The following is a 7,779-nucleotide window of genomic DNA, read 5'->3' as shown; positions in this document are numbered from 1 at the left end:
TAGAGGCAGAGCCAGCTGTACCCGCCCCGTCCGTTCCGCTGGTCAGCGCTGGAGGATCGGAGCGGGGAGGGGGGAATCCAGCCCCTCCCCTGTCACAGGTCGGCTAGAACTATGAGGTGAGTGAAAAGCACTCACCTCATAGTTCTCCTTTAAGATGTATGTCAGGAATAAAAAAATACATTAAAAAAACCTTATGAATCCCTACAATACATAGAAACATAGTAAAGTGATAGCAGAAGAATACCAATGGGTCTATTAACTAAGCTGCCGTAGGCAGCCGAGTGAATGACCGACCTAAAGTGAAGTGAGCCGAACACTGTTCGGCTATTCACTTCAGGCTGGTACGGCTGAAATCAGCCGTACATCGGCTTGCTTCGAAGTGCAGAAAGAGTTCGAATCAGCCGATCCAACATCTGGATCAGCTGAGCCGTACCTCCGGCAGGCTACTCACTGCTGTTCGGCCTGAATCAGCCGATCCAACATCTGGATCAGCTGAGCCGTACCTCCGGCAGGCTACTCACTGCTGTTCGGCCTATTCTCATAGATGCCGAACAGCAGTGAGTGAATAGCCGAATGCTGCTGAGTGGCAGAAAAATAGTTTAAAAAGTTTAAAAAAGTAAATAGAAACCAATTGTACGGAGCTAGCAGTGACAGTTAGCTCCGCCCAATAGTTTTCTATTGTCCGGCGGCTCTGCTGCCGTAAAAAAAAAGCGGGAAAAAAAAACTCTCCCGGGTGCTCTGGGAGCCTCCCGCTCCCGGCCGCCCAGGAGAGAAACACTGCTTTTTCTTTTTTTTCTCTTTATTCTGACACGGAGCCGTGTCAGAATAGTAATAAAAAAGATTTTTTTGCCCATTTGGAATGCATTGCTAGATTCCTATTGGCTATTTCAATTTGCAATAGCCAATAGTAAACTAACATTGCACTGGCCCTCTGCTGATGGACCTGATGGAGAACTGCAGCAGAGGGCGGGTGCAATGCTAGTTTACTATTGGCTATTGCAAATTGAAATAGCCAATAGCAATCTAGCAATGCATTCCAATGGGCAAAATTTTATTTATTTTTGTTCTATTCTGACATCGCTCGTGTCAGAATAAAAAAAAAAAGAAAAAGCAGTGTTTCTCTCCTTGGTGGCTGGGAGTGGGAGACTCCCGGAGCGCCAGGGCGAGTTTGCTGTTTGGAGATCAGTGTCTCTGATCTCTCTGCAAGAGGCCGGAGCCAGCCGTAAGATCACGGCTGGCACCGCCCAGCTGTCAGAAGCAGGCTGTCGGCCGGCCAATGGCCAGACCCTTTTTGTGATTGCTGAAAAAGACCAAGTCGTCCATCAAGTCAGACCCTTTTTATGATAGCAGAAAAAGACAAAGTGGTCCATCAAGTCAGACCCTTTTTATGATAGCAGAAAAGGGGCATCGAGTCTGCTTCTTTTTTTTAATCTGTTTTAACTTTTTTTGTTTGAATGTAGATCTGTACTTGTCTTGAAAATATTTAAATTAACTTACTAATGACTTACTAACTACCTCTGCTGGAAGTCTGTTCTAAACATCGACTACTCTTCCAGTAAAAAAAAAAAAATACTTTCTAATGTTAGTTTTGAACTTTCCTCCAGCCAGTCAGTTTTATGTTCTTGTGTTCTTAAACTTATCTTCCTATTGAACATACTGCAAAGTTCTGCATACCCGTAATATATTTAACGGTTTCATTTATGACTCCCATTTGCTTTATTCAAGACTGTACATTTTAGGTTCCTGCAATCTCTCCTGATATGTTTTATTACACAGACCTTTCACCATTTTTGTTGCCCGTCTCTAGGCACAGTCTACTTCATCAATATCTTTTTGTAATAAGGTCCCCAGACCATAACTGGACACAGTCTTCTAAATGTGGTCTAACTAAAAACCTATATAGCAAAATCAGCAAAATGTACTTTGCCCGCTGCTTGGATTTCACTGTTTGCTCATTTTGCAATCATCTGAAATAGTCCCCCCCCCCCGTTTTTTTCCCCCCCCCCCCCCCATATTTTTCCTCTGTAGTTCTTACCAACATTGTACACCTAATATTGTACGTTTTCATAGGATTATTTTTACATCAGTGCATTATTTTGCATATAGAAACACTGAAGTGCAGTTTTCATTGTTTGAACTGCAGGAAAAAAGGGTTAAAATCCCAGGGCCCACAGTAGCAGAGTAAGAGTATTGGATATTTTATTTTTACTACCCAAAGTGAATGGTAGTTTATGGATATTCCTTTCTGTTTTTTAAGGTTTCAAAAGATCAAACCACATCATTAGAAGAAGATGAAGTAAAGATAATGTGAGATCTTAGTCAATCTTGTATTTTGTAACGAGGAAGATAAACAGGCTCTATAGTACAGTGATATGTATCTAATCATGTCACTGAGTGTTTTTGGCTAGTTATGGAAATGACAGTTTCAGTAGAAACAGATGTTTTTCAGTAGTGCTGCTAATGATGATATCAGATTTACTTTGAGCGGAAAAGGCATAACAAACTGATGTGTATTACAGTGACACTCAGCAACTAAATCTTAAAAATGCATTTAAGTACCTTCACTATTACCAAAAATGTATCTTATTTGTGTATCACTCGGCTGTAGATCCTCAAATTATCTCTGAATTGGTGCTGACACTGTCCTTCCTTCTGGAGGGTGGCTACTTTTGTTCCCCATGGTCCCTGTGTGTGTTGTAAAGAAGTCACCGCTCCAAGCTCACTCCTGTGATAGACTACAATCTCATGTTTAGTTAGGGGACTTTAATGCATTTTTAAGATTTAACTTCTGAGTCTAGTGTCACTTTGAGTGCAACTTCTCAACTTCTGTAGTTTTGGTCCAGGTGAAAGCAAAACTCACCCACTCCTCATTGGGCAACTTTGGCAGTTTTACCACACAAATCTGACTCCTCAATGGCAGTCAGACATTATCACATCACATTATGATATTGCTATATTCAGTAATTATAACCTTGGATACTATCGTTAAGCTTTTAATGGCTCAACCACTTTCACTGTAAAGAAGCCCTTCCTAAACTTAAAAACAATTAAAATGTTAAAGTAGCTTGAGTTCCAGTTTCAGATCTACGTTCCAACCTTGACAGGCCTCTATCCAATCTGAGTGCCCTGATGGCCACTAGGGGTACCACTATTGGATAGGGGCTAGCTAAGGGCTGGAAACAGTTCCAAAATCCAAGCTTGAACATTCCCCATGGTGACATTTGCCAGACTAACTAGTGGTTAGATGTATAACCTCTAGGATTTGTAGCTGCTATGAATCTTGCTACAGATTAACTTGAGGAACAAGACCCAAGTGCATAGTCGTGTTTATATCATGCTTGCCAGTTTCTGCACTTTAAAATATTTTGATTTGCCTACAATAATGTACCTACACATCTATTCTAGTGCATTTATTGAAGCCTGAGTGCGTAATGTATTAGGCAGTGCATGAAAATGACAAAATGCATGTACTGCTGATCATCACTATTTAAAGGTGTAACTCAACCTGTGACATTCAACAGCAGTGATATATTGCAAAGTCAGCAAATCGCATCCATTGTCTTTCTTGCTCTGTTATGTCTGTACAGATTGTACACTGTACCCAGCAGGGAATGTTAAAGTGACACCAAACTCAGGAGTTAAATCTTAAAAATGCATTTAAGTACCCTAATAAATGTATCTTATTTGTGTATCACTCGGCTGTAGATCCTCAAATCATCTCTGAACTGGTGCTGACACTGTCCTTCCTTCTGGAGGGTGGCTACGTTTGTTCCCCATGGTCTCTGTGTGTCGAGTCGAGTAGTCACCGCTCCAAGCTCACTCCCGTGATGGATTACAATCTCATGTTTCATTTACTAATTTGTATTGAGATTGTAGTCCATCACAGGAACGAGCTTGGTGCGGTGACTACTTTACAACACACACAGGGACCATGGGGAACAAACGTAGCCACCCTCCAGAAGGAAGGACAGTGTCAGCCCTCTATCCAATCTGAGTGCCCTGATGGCCACTAGGGGTACCACTATTGGATAGGGGCTAGGTAAGGGCTGGAAACAGTTCCAAGATCCAAGCATTAACATCCCCCATGGTGACGTGAGATTGTAATCCATCACGGTAGTGAGCTTGGAGTGGTGACTACTCGACAACACACACTGGGACCATGGAGGACAGAAGTAACCCCCCTCCAGAAGGAAGGACAATGTCAGCTCAGCACCAATTCATATATGATTTGAGGATCTTCAACCGAGTGATAGACAAATAAGACACATTTTGGTTTATAGTTTAGGTACTTGAATGTATTTTTAAGATTTAACTCCTGAGTTTAGTGTCCCCTTTACATTTTCCTGTGACCTGTCTACTGTGGTGTAAACTTTACACAGGGCATATGGAATGTTTGCATAAAGATATCATTTTATTAAAAATAGGCAAAGCAGAGAAAATTTAATGTGTCTGATCCACCTAATTCCTGGACTGTGGGGGCACACCACTGCCCCCATGGAGATTTCTGTCAGACATAACTCAATGCTCATCTCTGGTTATATCTTACAATGGGTTCTTTGGGAATCAGAAGTCTCAGAGATAGTGGTTGACACAAGGCTTAGCGGATCAACAAACAAGGAAATGAAACTGCAGATCCTTCAGTGAATCCATCCAGTCTGTTCAACTCTAGATAATATTAGCATGATTGTAATATTTTATTTGTTTAATATTTTTGTCTTTATTTGTTTAATATTTTTCCATGTTTTAAATGTATTTAATTCATAATGTTCATGAAACAAAATATATGTTCTTAGTAATTAATATTTTTTAATGATTTTTCTCTCAATAACACATTTCTGTTCTCATTCTCTTTTCACAGGATTCCATTAGTGAACCTGTAAAAAAAAATATATAAAAAAACAGGTGTCTACTATTTTTGTTTACCACTGGGACTCACAGAGCTGAACTCTACTGGACAAATATATTTTTATAAAAATGTAAAGAGACTGCTTTTTTGTTTCTGTCGATGAACATGTTTTTTTTTGTTTTGTTTTTGAATAGAAGACAAATGAGAAATCTAAATTTTGACAACTAGAGAAAATTCTTAAAACATAGGACTGACCATGAAAAAATTTTGGATTTGGACTGTGATTTTTTGAACCTGTGCCAATAATACCGATATGTGCCATGAATTGATAACATAGAAAAACGTCCACAGAAACTGACATTAAGTGAATCCTTTAAAAAACGAAAAAAAGAAAAAGGATTTGGTGACCTGTTTATAGGGAATAAAATATTGTATAGAGACAGTCAACTTTTCTTTATGAAGTTACATTTAAACAGTTATTGTTTTATTACACAAAGGATTTTCATTTTAGAGAAATATTGCCACTGCAACTGCTTTAAAAAGTCAATATTTAGATTATTTCCGAGTTGGAAATAATTGCTTTTTATGGGATCAATATTTAGGGTTGTTCTTAATTAAGGTGTTGGATTGCCTTTTAATACTGTAATACATAAAAAAAAAAAAACTATATGCAAGGAAACTTTATATATTTTTTATTTATTTTATTTTAGAAAATGACTTGTGTCCTTTTATTCCAAATTTGTATTTACCAACTTTATCAGCGGGGAAATGCAACTGGTGGAACTGATGTCATGGAATGAAAAAAAAAAAAATTATACATTAACGCATTAAAAGATTTGACAAGCGTTCCCTAGCCACGGAGTCATGTAAAAAATCATATCCAAGATAGGCCAAACTGAATAATTAAAAGAGAGCTAGCTTTTATGTATTATTCATATTAAATAATAGCAAGGCTGGAAGATAACTCATTAACCTAATCAAAAAGACAAAAAGACAAATCTGTTTCACAGAAGAAAACTTGGCATATGTCACCTACAGGGGTGCCCAAAATTGGGGAGTTTTAGACATTATATACTGTGAGTTTGTATTGTAAAATAGAATTCAACAAGGGCACCTTTGTGTTAATTATTCAGTTATCTGTACATTTAAAATGACTTTAATAAAGCACAGTTACGAAAGCTATATCAAAAAAAAAAAACCCCATACTCTTTTAGTTTGCTCAGTTAAAATGTTTTCCCTTTTCTTTTCACTGACATTAAATTGACTTATGGTTTTGAATTAATATTTGGAGTACAGTATTTTTTACTTAAATGCGTGTTTTACGTTTACTTTCTGTTTTGCTTTGCTCCCAGTTGTGAATTGTTTGTGCAGTGATTCTATCTTAATCATAATAACATAATTCATGTTTTAATTTAACATGTAAACTTTTCAAATATACATATAGTCAAAATAATAATTAAAAAAAAAAAGATTTTTTTATATAAACACTATTCTTTTTTTGTGTTGGTGTAAGATGCAACAGTAAGTAACAAATTAAAGGGTACTTTCTGAAATAACCTGTTTATTTGTTTATATATCAACCTAAAGGTTATCATTTTATTTAAAAAAAAAACATATATTATGACCAGTAATAAAACATTGTTAAAAAAATGTAGACTTTTAAACTCTGTCTAAAAATATCTAAACTGTTTTGTCTTTTGAATGCACAGGGTATTACACTAAATAATACATATAGGGTCTTTTTTGTTGCTTCCTTATACCTGAAGTCTACACTTTACTTCTTTGTATAGCAGCTGTAATTGAAGCCCATATTTAATTACCGTATTTTTCGCTCGATAAGATGCACTTTTTTCCCCCCAAAAGGGGGGCAAAAATGTCTGTGCGTCTTATGGAGCGAATCCCTAGCGCCCAACGCCCGGGACATGCAGTTTCGGGCGCCGGGTGAGTAGTTTTTTTGTACATTTAGCTCTGCTCCGGACAAGCAGAGATAAATGTACAGTGGGAGACGCTGCTCGTTTAATACAAGTGATCTAATCAGATCACTTGCATCAAATCAAGTGGAGGTGGTGATCGTGTCCGGGGCCCCGCCGTGGTTTTCGGGGTCCCCCGCTCCTCTGGGGGACCGTGACCACGGCAAAGGAGCTCACCATAGAGCCCGTAGAGCAGACCAAGAACGTCCGTTCTTCATCTGTTTTGTGTGATTGCTAAGATCGTGGCGCTGTAATTACAGCGGCACCTGTCTCAGCTGTCACTAACTGCAGCTGTCACAGAACCCTTCCCTCCCTGCGTCCTATGGTCAGGTGCGCCTTATGAAGCGCAAAATACGGTACTTGGTAAGTTACTAAAATGCGAAACATACGTATATACAAAAAATACGAAAATAAAATCCGAAAATATCTTTTAAAAGAACTGAATTTATAAATAGCTGTCAATATAGGCCCCCTGGTACATTCTATCCACATGAGTTATTGTGTGCGCTGTTTGGCATCTCATATTAGAAGTAATACATCTCATAAAGTGACACTAAACTCCGGAGTTAAATCTTAAAAATGCATTCAAGGACCTTAACTATTAACAACAATGTATCTTATTTGTGTATCCCTCGGCTGTAGATCCTCAAATTATCTCTGAATTGGTGCTGACACTGTCCTTCCTTCTGGAGGGTGGCTACTTTTGTTCCCCATGGTCCCTGTGTGTGTTGTAAAGTAGTCACCACTCCAAGCTCGCTGGACTACAATCTCAATACAAATTAGTAAATTAAACCTAACATTGAGCTTGGAATGGTGGCTACTTTACAACACACACAGGGAGTAATGACCCATCATCAGGCTTCCTGATTGGCCGGTAAGGTGGCTCGATGCTGATTGACTGGGAAAACGGCTTTCCAGCCAATCAGCATGGAGCCAACCAAACCAACCAGCTGGCTTCACAGG

At 38.6% G+C, this 7,779-nt stretch overlaps 1 protein-coding gene across 1 annotated transcript in view; it reads left to right on the top strand.

Moving 5' to 3' along the window:
- AJAP1 (adherens junctions associated protein 1) overlaps window positions 1–5,236 on the top strand; it is a 176,870-nt gene extending 171,634 nt beyond the window's left edge. Inside the window, exon 6 of the mRNA XM_018564082.1 lies at window positions 4,859–5,236. The gene's annotated coding sequence lies outside the window, so the exon portion shown is untranslated. The remainder of the gene's footprint in view (window positions 1–4,858) is intronic.
- The last annotated feature ends 2,543 nt before the right edge of the window (window positions 5,237–7,779 follow it).

The sequence above is a fragment of the Nanorana parkeri genome, unplaced genomic scaffold (genome assembly GCF_000935625.1).
Source record: "Nanorana parkeri isolate BGI_ZX_2015 unplaced genomic scaffold, ASM93562v1 scaffold721, whole genome shotgun sequence".
Classification (NCBI taxonomy): Eukaryota; Metazoa; Chordata; class Amphibia; order Anura; family Dicroglossidae; genus Nanorana; species Nanorana parkeri.
Note: the sequence above shows the minus strand (reverse complement) of the source record. Positions and strands in the feature narration are given on the sequence as shown.